The sequence below is a fragment of the Tachypleus tridentatus genome, chromosome 4 (genome assembly GCF_004210375.1).
Source record: "Tachypleus tridentatus isolate NWPU-2018 chromosome 4, ASM421037v1, whole genome shotgun sequence".
Taxonomy (NCBI): Eukaryota; Metazoa; Arthropoda; class Merostomata; order Xiphosura; family Limulidae; genus Tachypleus; species Tachypleus tridentatus.
Genome location: NC_134828.1, coordinates 4,553,330 through 4,570,717, shown reverse-complemented (window position 1 = coordinate 4,570,717; position 17,388 = coordinate 4,553,330). Strand labels below are relative to the sequence as shown.

General features: G+C 33.5%; 1 pseudogene across 1 annotated transcript in view; it reads left to right on the top strand.

Moving 5' to 3' along the window:
• LOC143248477 (multiple PDZ domain protein-like) overlaps positions 1-17,388 on the top strand; it is a 115,410-nt pseudogene that overhangs the window by 80,211 nt on the left and 17,811 nt on the right. Inside the window, exon 9 of the transcript XR_013026998.1 lies at positions 9,804-9,970. The product of XR_013026998.1 is annotated as a multiple PDZ domain protein-like (transcript). The remainder of the gene's footprint in view (positions 1-9,803; positions 9,971-17,388) is intronic.

Genomic DNA, 17,388 nt, shown 5'->3' with positions numbered 1-17,388 from the left:
TATGGACTGTACGAGTGTACAAATGGCGTAACAGCTTACTAGTATTCATTTTTACTTTCATATTAATACATTCATCGAATATATAATTAATTTGATAAATGGAAATGACTGATGCAAATTACTACAGTATGAAAGAAGCAAATACACGTATACAAGAATTACGTCTTCGAAAATATGGAAAACCTAAAATAACAAACGTATCACTGAATATCTCCTTTGAAAATCTAAATCAGTTACACGTCTGTCAGTTTCAATATTTTGTATGCTCTAGTTATTTTGTGATAGAATTACTAAGTTGTAGATTACGCGAATTGTTATCGGATTATTTAACAAACGAAGGAAAATATAAATGAAGCTATATGAACCTAACTTGGAAGAAAAAATCTTCGAATTAGTTTTATTGAAGCATTTCATAATTAATTTGGAATCGGTGAAGTGGAATACGTTGTTGTTTGGAAAGGCTTGAGGAATGTTCCGAGAAAAAAACAAACATTTTCATAAAGATTATCATCTAACAAGCATACTTCTCTTAAAGCGGTGTCATCTCGTATTTGAGTTAATAATCATTAATGCCCAGTAACTAATCTACAAATAATTAGTAAAGAGAAAGACCGACCTTCGAAAGTATTACTAAATTCACAGCAGTTTCTGTTTACGGATTGATAACTGAGAAAAGCGTCAGATCCAAAAAAACCTTTCAAACAACGTTTTGAAATAAAACCAAATCTGTTCTGTGCACTGTTTCAAGCCAACAACAGAGAATAAATCAGGTTTAATGGCTATAAGCACACTTTGTTATCCTGTATTCTTTAAATACAGAGCAAACGTCGACGATCTCGATTTTATATTGATTAGGGTTTTAAGTCACTTAAAGCATTACATGTATTATATAAAATAATAAAGTAGCATTATTAATAGATGTGTATATTAAGTTCACGTAGGAGTTTCATTATTCAATAACTATTAAAGTAAACAAGTGACATTCAGAATGATTTATTGCTAAGAGTGTAGACGGCCTTAGTTGGCACAGCATAATACTAAATTAACAGATTATGTTGTAGAAGTCTATCATGTTAAATCTTATAATACCCGTAAAGAGACGTGTAATACATGTTGGCTGATTAAAAAAAAACACGATTTATTAAATGTTATAATAACCGTAAAGAGACGTGTAATACATGTTGGCTGATTAAAAAAAAAACACGATTTATTAAATGTTATAATAACCGTAAAGAGACGTGTAATACATGTTGGCTGATTAAAAAAAAACACGATTTATTAAATGTTATAATAACCGTAAAGAGACGTGTAATACATGTTGGCTGATTAAAAAAAACACGATTTATTAAATGTTGTAATAACCGTAAAGAGACGTTTAATACATGTTAGCTGATTAAAAAAAACACGATTTATTAAATGTTGTAATAACCGTAAAGAGACGTGTAATACATGTTGGCTGATTAAAAAAAAAACACGATTTATTAAATGTTATAATAACCGTAAAGAGACGTGTAATACATGTTGGCTGATTAAAAAAAAACACGATTTATTAAATGTTATAATAACCGTAAAGAGACGTGTAATACATGTTGGCTGATTAAAAAAAAAACACGATTTATTAAATGTTATAATGTTGTAATAACCGTAAAGAGACGTTTAATACATGTTGGCTGATTAAAAAAAAAACACGATTTATTAAATGTTGTAATAACCGTAAAGAGACGTTTAATGCACGTTGGCTGATTAAAAAACACACGATTTATTAAATGTTATAATAACCGTAAAGAGACGTTTAATGCACGTTGGCTGATTAAAAAACACGATTTATTAAATGTTATAATAACCGTAAAGAGACGTTTAATGCACGTTGGCTGATTAAAAAACACACGATTTATTAAATGTTATAATAACCGTAAAGAGACGTTTAATGCACGTTGGCTGATTAAAAAACACACGATTTATTAAATGTTGTAATAACCGTAAAGAGACGTTTAATACATGTTGGCTGATTAAAAAACACACGATTTATTAAATGTTATAATAACCGTAAAGAGACGTTTAATACATGTTGGCTGATTAAAAAAAACAACACAATTTATTGTTGCAAAGCAAAAACATTTCATTGGAGTGTGTCCCTACGTGCTCATATTGACGTAGCAAAGGTTTCGTGTTGTGATCATTTTGGAAAAATACGATTTTGTTCCTTCTCATGGAGGGTGATCAGAAGTTAGGATATTTTTATCAAAACATTTACTTACAATAAAAGAGGCCACACATGTTGTTATTTACTGTTTTCATATGAAGTACATAGTGTGTTTTTTTTACTGTTATAATTTTAGATTTCTCTTTTAAATGTGCAGTAACAATGTTTGTTGGCAAGTACAAAGTTACACAATGGGCTATCTGTACTGTACCAAACACGGAGTATCGAAACCCGATATTTAGCCTTAAACGTTCCCGGTATAGATTTATAAAAGTCCTATTTTCTAATACTTTAATCTCGATTTGTTTTACTTGCGCAAAACTACTCCAGGGCTATCTGCGCATAATCAGCCCTAATTCTGAACTTCCAGAGTAGAAAAAAGGTAGTTAATATAGCACTCAACGCTAACACTCGAGTTACTCTATTCGAATAGTAGGATTTCACTATCATTCTCATAATGCTTCCATGGCCTCTAATCAACAGCAAGATTTGACTGTCTTCCTCACAACGCTCCCATGGTATGTAATGAATGGCAGGATTTGACTGTCATTCTCATAATGCTTCCATGGCCACTAATCAATAGCAAGATTTGATTGTCATCCGCATAACGCTCCATGGTATGTAGTGAATGGCAGGATTTGACTGTCATTCTCACAACACTTCCATGGCCTCTAAAAATGGTAGGATTTGACTGTCATCCTCATAACGCTGTCATAGCCTTTAATGAATGGTAAGATTTGACTGTCATTCTTACAACGCACTCATGTCCTGTAATGAATATTAGGATTTGACTGTCATCCTCATAACTCTCCCATGTCCTGTAATGAATAGTATGATTCTACTGTTATCTTCATAACTCTCTCATGTCCTGTAATGAATAGTAGGATTTGACTGTTATCTTCATAACTCTCCCATTTCCTGTAATGAATAGTATGCTTCTACTGTTATCTTCATAACTCTCCCATGTCCTGTAATGAATAGTGTGATTCTACTGTTATCTTCATAACTCTCTCATGTCCTGTAATGAATAGTAGGATTCTACTGTTATCTTCATAACTCTCCCATGTCCTGTAATGAATAGTAGGATTCTACTGTTATCTTCATAACTCTCCCATGTCCTGTAATGAATAGTAGGATTCTACTGTTATCTTCATAACTCTCTCATGTCCTGTAATGAATAGTAGGATTCTACTGTTATCTTCATAACTTTCCCATGTCCTGTAATGAATAGTATGATTCTACTGTTATCTTCATAACTCTCCCATGTCCTGTAATGAATAGTAGGATTCTACTGTTATCTTCATAACTCTCCCATGTCCTGTAATGAATAGTAGGATTCTACTGTTATCTTCATAACTCTCTCATGTCCTGTAATGAATAGTAGGATTCTACTGTTATCTTCATAACTCTCTCATGTCCTGTAATGAATAGCATGATTCTACTGTTATCTTCATAACTCTCCCATGTCCTGTAATGAATAGTAGGATTATACTGTTATCTTCATAACTCTCCCATGTCCTAGTAATGAATTGTATGATTCTACTGTTATTTTCATAACTCTCCCATGTCCTGTAATGAATAGTAGGATTCTACTGTTATCTTCATAACTCTGCCATGTCCTGTAATGAATAGTATGATTCTTCTGTTGTCTTCATAACTCTCTCATGTCCTGTAATGAATAGCATGATTCTACTGTTATCTTCATAACTCTCCCATGTCCTGTAATGAATAGTAGGATTCTACTGTTTTCTTCATAACTCTCCCATGTCCTGTAATGAATAGTAGGATTCTACTGTTATTTTCATAACTCTCCCATGTCCTGTAATGAATAGTAGGATTCTACTATTATCTTCATAGCTCTGCCATGTCCTGTAATGAATAGTAGGATTCTACTGTTATCTTCATAACTCTCCCATGTTCTGTAATGAATAGTAGGATTCTACTGTTATCTTCATAACTCTCCCATGTCCTGTAATGAATAGTAGGATTCTACTGTTATCTTCATAACTCTCTCATGTCTTGTAATGAATAGTAGGATTCTACTGTTATCTTCATAACTCTCTCATGTCCTGTAATGAATAGCATGATTCTACTGTTATCTTCATAACTCTCCCATGTCCTGTAATGAATAGTATGATTCTTCTGTTGTCTTCATAACTCTCTCATGTCCTGTAATGAATAGCATGATTCTACTGTTATCTTCATAACTTTCCCATGTCCTGTAATGAATAGTAGGATTCTACTGTTATCTTCATAACTCTCCCATGTCCTGTAATGAATAGTAGGATTCTACTGTTATTTTCATAACTCTCCCATGTCCTGTAATGAATAGTAGGATTCTACTATTATCTTCATAGCTCTGCCATGTCCTGTAATGAATAGTAGGATTCTACTGTTATCTTCATAACTCTCCCATGTTCTGTAATGAATAGAAGGATTCTACTGTTATCTTCATAACTCTCCCATGTCCTGTAATGAATAGTAGGATTCTACTGTTGTCTTCATAACTCTCTCATGTCCTGTAATGAATAGCATGATTCTACTGTTATCTTCATAACTCTCTCATGTCCTGTAATGAATAGCATGATTCTACTGTTATCTTCATAACTCTCCCATGTCCTGTAATGAATAGTAGGATTCTACTGTTTTCTTCATAACTCTCCCATGTCCTGTAATGAATAGTAGGATTCTACTGTTATTTTCATAACTCTCCCATGTCCTGTAATGAATAGTAGGATTCTACTATTATCTTCATAGCTCTGCCATGTCCTGTAATGAATAGTAGGATTCTACTGTTATCTTCATAACTCTCCCATGTCCTGTAATGAATAGTAGGATTCTACTATTATCTTCATAGCTCTGCCATGTCCTGTAATGAATAGTAGGATTCTACTGTTATCTTCATAACTCTCCCATGTTCTGTAATGAATAGAAGGATTCTACTGTTATCTTCATAACTCTCCCATGTCCTGTAATGAATAGTAGGATTCTACTGTTGTCTTCATAACTCTCTCATGTCCTGTAATGAATAGCATGATTCTACTGTTATCTTCATAACTCTCTGATGTCCTGTAATGAATAGCATGATTCTACTGTTATCTTCATAACTCTCCCATGTCCTGTAATGAATAGTAGGATTCTACTGTTTTCTTCATAACTCTCCCATGTCCTGTAATGAATAGTAGGATTCTACTGTTATTTTCATAACTCTCCCATGTCCTGTAATGAATAGTAGGATTCTACTATTATCTTCATAGCTCTGCCATGTCCTGTAATGAATAGTAGGATTCTACTGTTATCTTCATAACTCTCCCATGTCCTGTAATGAATAGTGTGATTTGACTGTCATCCTCATGATGCTCCCTCTAAGTAAGAACCGCTTTTTTGCAGCAGTGGTATGCAATCCATAAATTCTTGGATCTGCAGTTCAAGTAAGCTAACAGTTAGGCTATGCTTTGTCCTAGTATTAATTTTACTGTGCTAGTCCACCATAAGAATCAGTTAATATTTACTTGTAGCGTTTTCTTCCATCAGAAAAGTTAGCTAGGATTTACTTGTCATGTTTGTTTCCGTCACATAAAGTCATTTCGGATTTACGTGTAGTATTTGTTTCCATCACAAAAAGTCAGGATTTACGTGTAGTATTTGTTTGCATAACAAAAAGTCAGGATTTACGTGTAGTATTTGTTTGCATAACAAAAAGTCAGGATTTACGTGTATTATTTGTTTCCATCACAAAAAGTCAGGATATAAGTGTAGTATTTGTTTCCATCACAAAAAGTCACTTAGGATTTACGTGTAGTATTTGTTTCCATCACAAAAAGTCAGGATTTACGTGTAGTATTTGTTTCCGTCACAAAAATTCAGGATTTACGTGTAGTATTTGTTTCCATCACAAAAAGTCACTTAGGATTTACGTGTAGTATTTGTTTCCATCACAGAAAGTCAGGATTTACGTGTAGTATTTGTTTCCATCACAACAAATCAGGATTTACATGTAGTATTTGTTTCCATCACAAAAAATCAGGATTTACGTGTAGTATTTCCATCACAAAAAGTCAGGATGTACGTGTAGTATTTCCATCACAAAAAGTCAGGATTTACGTGTAGTATTTGTTTCCATAACAAAAAATCAGGATTTACGTGTAGTATTTGTTTCCATCACAGAAAGTCAGGATTTACGTGTAGTATTTGTTTCCATCACAACAAATCAGGATTTACGTGTAGTATTTGTTTCCATCACAAAAATCAGGATTTACGTGTAGTATTTGTTTCCATCACACAAAAGTCAGGATTTACGTGTAGTATTTGTTTCCATCACAGAAAGTCAGGATTTACGTGTAGTATTTGTTTCCATCACAAAGATCAGGATTTACGTGTAGTATTTGTTTCCATCACAAAAAGTCACTTAGGATTTACGTGTAGTAGTTGTTTCCATCACAACAAATCAGGATTTACGTGTAGTATTTGTTTCCATCACAACAAATCAGAATTTATCTGTAACATTTAATTTGTGACCTACTTCACTTTTATTGGCTGTCGTTATTTTCAGCAGAATTACATCATTCATCCCACCTTCTCTTTCGCCCTAGCATGGCGCTCGAGTCGCAATTTACGGGTCTATACCCCGTCATCAAACGTGCTTGCCCTTTGAGCTACGGAGCGTTATAATGTACAGACAATCCCACTTGACAGAAAAGCCCACTCGTAAGTAAAGGAATAGTCCAACAGTTGGCGATGGTTTTTGTTTACTGGTGTCCTTTTTTCTAGTCTATTACGGAGGGCTAGCACAAAAAGCCCTCGGGTAGTTTTGTGCGAAATTCAAAACAAAGAGACTGTTTCGTCCTACATATATATATTCATTAGATTACCGATCTAAAAATGTACTCTTCAGTACTTCTGTTATTTCTATTAGAGCAAAGATATTATGTTATTTCAGGTAACTAAACCTATCACATAATTGACGTTTTCGTAGTTTTTCATAATAACGCTTTTGATATTAGGAATATTTTGACTTTCTGCTTATCAGTCGTAGTACGCTAATTTTCATACAGATGTCGCGTTTTTTCTAAGTAACTAAACTGGTTTTACTTTGAAGGTTTTATGTTCAACCATGGCATTGCGAGTTGTTTCATGTTACAAATAATAGTGAGATATTTTGTGCAATTTTCTTTTTTTGTTAACAGTGTAAATATAGTTAGTGATGTGACGATGTCGAACGAAATTCATAGGCTCTCATCAAATAAACCACATATAAAATGGCGAGTAGTTATTACTAGCTGACTTCCTTCCATCAGTTTAAAGTTAGGAATAGTTGTGATTAATAGCCCTTGTACAACTGTGCACAAAATTCTAATACGTAACACTAGACATAGACCTAATTAATACCCTCCTCTTTATTCGTTATGTCACTGGGCCACGGCTGGTCCCTTTAGAAATTACAGATGTTAACGCAAGAAACGAATCAGCTCTAATCTTTGTTAACCAGTGAACAAGCGATAATTCTAATATTTCTAAAAAACAACGGTCATAAAATAGTTCAAATCGAACGTTCTGCCTTCACAAATACACATTCTTCGAGTATTGGCCTATAACTAAGATCGTGGTGTCCAGTTATTGGCCTGTAACTTGGACAGCGATAATAAAGATTCAGTTATATCGACATGTTTTGGCAACATAGTTTCCACAATTAGGTTTCTGTTACCAAAATCAGTCATTTCAAACGTAAACTTTTGTTGTACTTAGAAAAATAGGTTTTAGTTATAACTTATTATAGTACCACAATGTGCCCGAGGAGATTGTATCAACAATATGCTCTTTATATTGATGTGTAGTACTGTACTAGATGTTCAGTAACTTTGTATTATAGTTTTGTACTGTACTAGATGTTCACTAACTTTATACTATTGTTTTGTACTGTACTAGATGTTCAGTAACTTTATATTGTTTTTTTGTACTGTACTAAATGTTCTCCAACTTTATATTGTTGTTTTGTACTGTACCAAATGTTCTCTAACTTTATATTTTTGTTTGTACTATACTAAATGTTCCCTAACTTTATATTGTTGTTTTTTTACTGTACTAAATGTTCTCTAACTTTACACTGTTGTTTTTCACTGTACTAAATGTTCTCTTACTTTATATTGTTGTTTTTTACTTCACTAAATGTTTTCTAACTTTATACTGATGTTTAATACTGTACCAGATGTTTACTAACATTATACTGATGTTTTGTACTACATTGGATGTTTATTAATTTTATACTGATGTTTTGTACTGTACTACATGTTCACTAACTTCATACTGATGTTTTATACTGCACTAGATATTCACTAACTTTATACTAATATTTTGTACTGTACAAGATGCTCACTAACTTTATATTGTTGTTTTCTACTGTACCAAATGTTCTCCAACTTCATATTGTTGTTTTGTACTGTACTAAATGTTCTCTAACTTTATATTATTGTTTTGTACTGTACTGAATGTTCTCTAACTTTATATTGTTGTTTTGTACTGTACTAAATGTTTTCTAACTTTATATTATTGTTTTGTACTGTACTAAATGTTCTCTAACTTTATATTGTTGTTTTGTACTGTACTAAATGTTCAGTAACTTTATATTGTTGTTTTGTACTGTACTAGATGTTCTCTAACTTTATATTGTTGTTGTATACTGTATTAGATGTTCTCTAACTTTATATTGTTGTTGTATACTGTATTAGATGTTCTCTAACTTTATATTATTGTTGTACACTGTATTGGATGTTCTCTAACTTTATATTGTTTTTTTGTACTGTACTAAATGTTCTCTAACTTTACACTGTTGTTTTTTACTGTACTAAATGTTCTCTTACTTTATATTGTTGTTTTTTACTTCACTAAATGTTTTCTAACTTTATACTGATGTTTAATATTGTACCAGATGTTTACTAACATTATACTGATGTTTTGTACTACACTGGATGTTTATTAATTTTATACTGATGTTTCGTACTACATGTTCACTAACTTCATACTGATGTTTTATACTGCACTAGATATTCACTAACTTTATACTAATATTTTGTACTGTACAAGATGTTCACTAACTTTATATTGTTGTTTTCTACTGTACCAAATGTTCTCTAACTTTATATTGTTGTTTTGTACTGTACTAAATGTTTTCTAACTTTATATTATTGTTTTGTACTGTACTAAATGTTCTCTAACTTTATATTGTTGTGTTGTACTGTACTAAATGTTTTCTAACTTTATATTATTGTTTTGTACTGTACTAAATGTTCCCTAACTTTATATTGTTGTTTTGTACTGTACTAGATGTTCTCTAACTTTATATTGTTGTTTTTTACTTTACTAATTGTTCTCTAACTTTATATTGTTGTTTTGTACTGTACTAAATGTTCTCTAACTTTATATTGTTGTTTTGTACTGTACTAAATGTTCTTTAACTTTATATTGTTGTTTTTTGCTTTACTAATTGTTCTCTAACTTTATATTATTGTTTTGTACTGTACTAAATGTTCTCTAACTTTATATTGTTGTTTTTTACTTTACTAAATGTTCTCTAACTTTATATTGTTGTTTTGTACTGTACTAGAACTTAGACGGTGCAATTGTTCTTTTGTTGGGAAGAGTACCTGCTCTTACTACTGCCATCCAGGAATGGGTTAGGAGAAAGGCTCAACAGTCCTTACGAACACGGACTTCGACGTGGTCTTCGTACACTGGAAACGTCCGAGAAAAGCTTCAAGCACAGCGTCCAAGGTTAGATACTATCTGTTAGAAAATGTCACTTTTTAAACACAATTATAGTGAAATGTACAGTGTGCCAGTTTAGTTAATGATTACTTATTGTGATCAAAATTTGTTCATTAGGTAGTAAAATAGTAAAATAAAAATCAAGAATACTGAAAGTTTATTTCTTTTGTAGAGAGGGGAGCTTTTGTGCAGTACTGCTGTTATATTCGGTTACATACAGGGTGTTCGGAAAGTCACTGTGCAATACTGCTGTTATATTCAGTTACATACAGGGTGTTCGGAAAGTCACTGTGCAGTACTGCTGTTATATTCAGTTACATACAGGGTGTTTGAAAAGTCACTGTGCAGTACTGCTGTTATATTCAGTTACATACAGGGTGTTCGGAAAGTCACTGTGCAATACTGCTGTTATATTCGGTTACATACAGGGTGTTCGGAAAGTCACTGTGCAGTACTGCTGTTATATTCGGTTACATACAGGGTGTTCGGAAAGTCACTGTGCAATACTGCTGTTATATTCGGTTACATACAGGGTGTTCGGAAAGTCACTGTGCAGTACTGCTGTTATATTCGGTTACATACAGGGTGTTTGGAAAGTCACTGTGCAATATTGCTGTTATATTCGGTTACATACAGGGTGTTCGGAAAGTCACTGTGCAATACTGTTGTTATATTCAGTTACATACAGGGTGTTTGAAAAGTCACTGTGCAGTACTGCTGTTATATTCAGTTACATACAGGGTGTTCGGAAAGTCACTGTGCAATACTGCTGTTATATTCAGTTACATACAGGGTGTTCGGAAAGTCACTGTGCAGTACTGCTGTTATATTCAGTTACATACAGGGTGTTCGGAAAGTCACTGTGCAGTACTGCTGTTATATTCGGTTACATACAGGGTGTTCGGAAAGTCACTGTGCAGTACTGCTGTTATATTCAGGTACATATAGGGTGTTTGAAAAGTCACTGTGCAGTACTGCTGTTATATTCAGTTACATACCTTTAGCCCTGCTATTGGATTTCATAAAGTAATTATATCTAATAGAATCATCATTTTCTTACCAGAAATGTTATTGTTTTTAGTAAATGAAATATTCAGTATCATTTGTTTGAATAACTTTAAATTATACAACTGTTGATCATTCAGTATACATCGTAAATCAAAGACATTGAAGTAACTTTTCTCAAGTTAATTTTCTTGGTATAATCCTTCTCTAGTGGCTGTAATTAGTCTTTTGTAAATCGAACATGCTAATCTCATAAAGGGTTACCCATGGATGTAGTTCCATATCTCTGACCAGTGCTTTCTACGTGTGGTGTTAAAATATATACGGATTTTACATACCATCACTGTGTCCCAAGTTAAGGTTCAACATCCAGGATTACTCAAGTAATTAATATCACCCGCTAGTACAGCGGTATGTCTACGGATTTACAACGCTAAAATCAGGTGATTTCCCTCGGTGGGCTCAGCAGATAGCCCGATGCGGCTTTGCTATAAGAAACCACACACAAACATTTAATAAAGTCAACACCACAACGATGTTACAATCAATAATACAATCAACTTTAGTATTTTATTAAGACAACGATGTTAGTAAACTATAATACAATCAACTTTAGTATTTTATTGAGAGAACGATGTTACTAAACTATAATACAACCAACTTTAGTATTTTATTAAGACAATGTTGTCACTGAACTTTAAGGTAACGTTAGCACTTTTGTAAATAATGCTATCGTTTGAGTTTCTGAAACTGTTTGTATCACTCGTAATGTAACTGCTGGGTTTAATTATAGTCACAGTGTCCATTGCTGTAAACAATTTTTGAGTACGTTGTTTTTGTAAATCTTCAAGGTGCACCCTCAGTTTGAGACTTTATACCCCAGTACAATATTCGGTATATCATTTTTAGTATACCAAGACATCTATCGAACTTCTTACTTCCAGTATATATTTTTAAACAAGTCAAAATGAAGAGAGAAGTTTGTATTTCCGTTTCATATTTTCAGCAGTGATAATCTGTTTGAAGAATGTGGGTCGTGAGATCCTAATGGAATACAGCAATATGCTATTCTCTGTCACACACATGTGAGATCCTAATGGAATACAGCAATATATTATTCTATATCACAAACAAGTGAGATCCTAATGGAATACAGCAATATGCTATTCTCTATCACACACAAGTGAGATCCTAATGGAATACAGCAATATGCTATTCTCTATCACACACAAGTGAGATCCTAATGGAATACAGCAATATGCTATTCTCTATCACACACAAGTGAGATCCTAATGGAATACAGCAATATGCTATTCTCTGTCACACACAAGTGAGATCCTAATGGAATACAGCAATATGCTATTCTCTGTCACACACAAGTGAGATCCTAATGGAATACAGCAATATGCTATTCTCTATCACACACAAGTGAGATCCTAATGGAATACAGCAATATGCTATTCTCTATCACACACAAGTGAGATCCTAATGGAATACAGCAATATGCTATTCTCTGTCACACACAAGTGAGATCCTAATGGAATACAGCAATATGCTATTCTCTGTCACACACAAGTGAGATCCTAATGGAATACAGCAATATGCTATTCTCTATCACACACAAGTGAGATCCTAATGGAATACAGCAATATGCTATTCTCTATCACACACAAGTGAGATCCTAATGGAATACAGCAATATGTTATTCTCTATCACAAACAAGTGAGATCCTAATGGAATACAGCAATATGCTATTCTCTATCACACACAAGTGAGATCCTAATGAAATACAGCAATATGCTATTCTCTATCACACACAAGTGAGATCCTAATGGAATACAGCAATATGCTATTCTCTATCACACACAAGTGAGATCCTAATGGAATACAGCAATATGCTATTCTCTGTCACACCCAAGTGAGATCCTAATAGAATACAGCAATATGCTATTCTCTATCACACACAAGTGAGATCCTAATGGAATACAGCAGTATGCTATTCTCTATCACACACAAGTGAGATCCTAATGGAATACAGCAATATGCTATTCTCTATCACACACAAGTGAGATCCTAATGGAATACAGCAATATGCTATTCTCTGTCACACACAAGTGAGATCCTAATGGAATACAGCAATATGCTATTCTCTATCACACACAAGTGAGATCCTAATGGAATACAGCAGTATGCTATTCTCTATCACACACAAGTGAGATCCTAATGGAATACAGCAATATGCTATTCTCTATCACACACAAGTGAGATCCTAATGGAATACAGCAATATGCTATTCTCTATCACACACAAGTGAGATCCTAATGGAATACAGCAATATGCTATTCTCTATCACACACAAGTGAGATCCTAATGGAATACAGCAATATGCTATTCTCTATCACACACAAGTGAGATCCTAATGGAATACAGCAATATGCTATTCTCTATCACACACAAGTGAGATCCTAATGGAATACAGCAATATGCTATTCTCTATCACACACAAGTGAGATCCTAATGGAATACAGCAATATGCTATTCTCTATCACACACAAGTGAGATCCTAATGGAATACAGCAATATGCTATTCTCTGTCACACACAAGTGAGATCCTAATGGAATACAGCAATATGCTATTCTCTGTCACACACAAGTGAGATCCTAATGGAATACAGCAATATGCTATTCTCTATCACACACAAGTGAGATCCTAATGGAATACAGCAATATGCTATTCTCTATCACACACAAGTGAGATCCTAATGGAATACAGCAATATGCTATTCTCTGTCACACACAAGTGAGATCCTAATGGAATACAGCAATATGCTATTCTCTGTCACACACAAGTGAGATCCTAATGGAATACAGCAATATGCTATTCTCTATCACACACAAGTGAGATCCTAATGGAATACAGCAATATGCTATTCTCTATCACACACAAGTAAGATCCTAATGGAATACAGCAATATGCTATTCTCTATCACACACAAGTGAGATCCTAATGGAATACAGCAATATGCTATTCTCTATCACACACAAGTGAGATCCTAATGGAATACAGCAGTATGATATTCTCTATCACACACAAGTGAGATCCTAATGGAATACAGCAATATGCTATTCTCTATCACACACAAAAGATTCCTTAACTCAAAGCTATTTTTCGAAGTAACCCAGTACATTATCATAGTCGATATATAACTTTTGTGTCAAACTGTTTACCCTCATATATATATATGTAAAGAAATATTAATAGAACCCCCTGTTATTTTGTAGTTTCACCGACCTGTGTCACGAAATGTGAAGCATGAAAACCTGCTTGGCTGTTACCTAGCAACATAAAAAGTTACTTTTATTTTTATAAGACAAATTTGTGAGGTTAAATTTGGTTTATTTGATAAAGAAAACTATTATAACACCATTAAATTTTCTGTAGAAAGAGAACTCCAGATAAGAAACAATAGTTTATCTGGTTTTTAACAACCAGTACCAGTTACTTCCAATCTCTGATGATTAAGTTTGGCGCCGACTTTAGATATTTTGGTGTTAAACCTCCTTAGCAGTTAGAATGCTTAGCAGTAATTCATCAAATTAAATTTTTTGTATAAAAATGGGTATATTTTAATCAAGTGGTTAAAAATTTTCAGTAATATAAAATAACAATATTTAACGTAACCCATTGTATACATTACACACATACATAATACGTGTTTGTTTCCCTAAAAGGAACTTTAATTAAAACTTATACTTTATATGACCATTTATATCAGTAATGAAACGTTTAGTATGTAATAACTCTTTTACTAATACTTTACATATGTTACTCTATCTCATTTTTTACAAAGGCAGAGCCACAAAAAAGGACATTAAATTTATTTACCATTTATATCACCAAAAAGGATGATATCTTAATTGAAATTTAATTTATTAGTTATCAACCAAATTTTTAACTATTTTCAGTGATATAATAAAATCATCGACACTTCTGATCTATCTGACAGCAGCGATAAATTTATTTTACGACACTTTTGAAATCAAACACAGGGACTCGGCATGGCCAGGTGGGTTAAGGCATTGGACTCCTAATCTAACGATCGCGGTTCAATCCCCGTCACACCAAACATGCTCGTCCTTTCAGCCGTGGGGCGTTATAATGTTGCACTCAATCCCACTATTCATTGGTAAAGAGTAGTCCAAGAGTTGGCGGTGGGTAGTGATGACTAGCTGCCTTCCCTCTAGTCTTACACTGCTAAATTAGGGACGGCTAGTGCAGATAGCCCTCGTGTAGCTTTGTGCGAAATTCAAAACAAACAAACACAGGACAAAAGTTTTCTTTGCGTAAACATTTCCAAAGAGATTTATTACAATTATACATAGAACTATATAATTGTCTAAAATATCCTGTAGAAATCCAATTGCCATGTTAATTGTACAAAAAACGTACTCTTTCATCTTTATGGACCTGTCATAGCCAAGTGGTTAAAGCACACAACTCGTAATCCGTTGGCTGTGGGTGGTGATGACTGACTGCTTTCCATCTAGTTTTACACTGTTAAATTACAGACGGCTAACACAGATAGCTTTGTGCAAAATTCAAAACAAACCAAACCAATTCACCTTTATGCCCTTTATCTATTAATTCATTATTGCTACAACTAAAAATAATAAGTGAATGACACTGTTTCTATTAAAACTTCATTGAAACTAATCTTGAAAGTGACCAAGTGGTCACTTATGATGAAGACATCATCATCTTAGTAACATCATGAATGGTTAGAAAGAAGAGGCTGTCATAATCATCACATGTTATTCAGTAAACTGTTTACTAATACGTAGAATTCCAAACCTCACCATTTCCTATAGATTATCCACTTTAAATCATACCATACGAATAAAACATAAAACTTTGAAGCTATAATTCTGTGTCATTAAAAGCCACTAAATAGGCATATAATTCAAAGTTCTTTGTGAATTCAGTAACATTATAGTCAAAGTTCAACACTTTTATGTTCCAAGGTAGTTGTCATGACAAATATAATGTTTTTGAAACAGTGAATGCAGAAAACGGTTGACAAAGGACACTTCTAAGTCCTCAAAGTCTGTTTGACAATACACAGGCGGACAGATCGACCATATTTACACGTATTATCTGTCATTTACACTTTATCAAATGTATAAAGATCACTCGAGTTCTGTGACTTTTTTGTCAGATTGGTTTGCGTGTTTTGAATTACGCACAAAGCTACATGAGAACAATATGCGCTAGTCGTCCCTAATTTAGCAGTGTAAGACTAGAGGGAAGGCAGCTAGTCATCACCACCCACCGCCAACTCTCAGGCTTCTGTTTTACTAACGAATAGTGGGATTGACCGTTACAATATAACGCCCCCACGGCTGAAAGGGCGAGCATGTTTGGTTTGATGAGGATTCGATCCCGTGACCTTCGGATTACGAGTCCATTGCCTTAACCCACCTGGCCATGCCGGGACCTTTTGTTTGAAACTCCTTCTTGTCATAGACTAATATAATATCTTTAGTATATGTAAGAAAATCTCGGACACACATACTGAAACATTTCTCAACATCAAAATATACTGTGATAAAATTTACGAAAATTTCTTAGTTTATAAATAAATGTGAACGTTGTTGTTTTGTGGTTAAGTTACACATCATCAGTATTAATTTCTAACAAACCTCTATTTGATACAGAAAACTCGTGTTTCATTATAACCTGATATAGAAGTGTTAATATAGGTATGTAGAATAATATATTTAACAATCACACTGAAATTTTTGTGAAGCATACTTCAAGAGAAAACAATATAGTATTAAAGAAAGCCTTTTAGTTTATAAAGTAATGACATACATCTTAATGTCATAATACCTTCCATACATTTTTGTTCAGGTAGTTGCCATAAATGAAACAAAATGAACAAGTAATCAAAGTTTCTTTATTTTAGAAACTATTCAAAACATTTAAAAAATGTTGTCTGTCGTGCTTCCTAAATATCCCCCCCCCCCAATACTGGGTATCTTATTGAGATATAGCGTGTTTATTTCACGTCTCGCATATAATCATGTTTTCAAAACTCTAAATTGTTTGATTTTCGATAGTTCAGGAAACACTCACTTCTCATACGGTAATTATTCCTCGATCTTTGGTCACCCCTAGTGTGTTGTTCAATTTTCCTGTTGTACCACAAGACACGTGTCCAATGGAGAGAAATTTTCTGTTTAGAAACAGGTTTCTTTGTTAGGCTTACGTACATTACGTCAGCGTCAGAATCCATTAAAATACTTCCTATCTCAGAGAAGAAGTTTATATGGTCTTATTACAGTCAATTTGAATGTGTTTTATAATTTGAGGTAGTGTTGAGATGTTACATAGCGAAAGTCTATTGCAGCCTGTCATA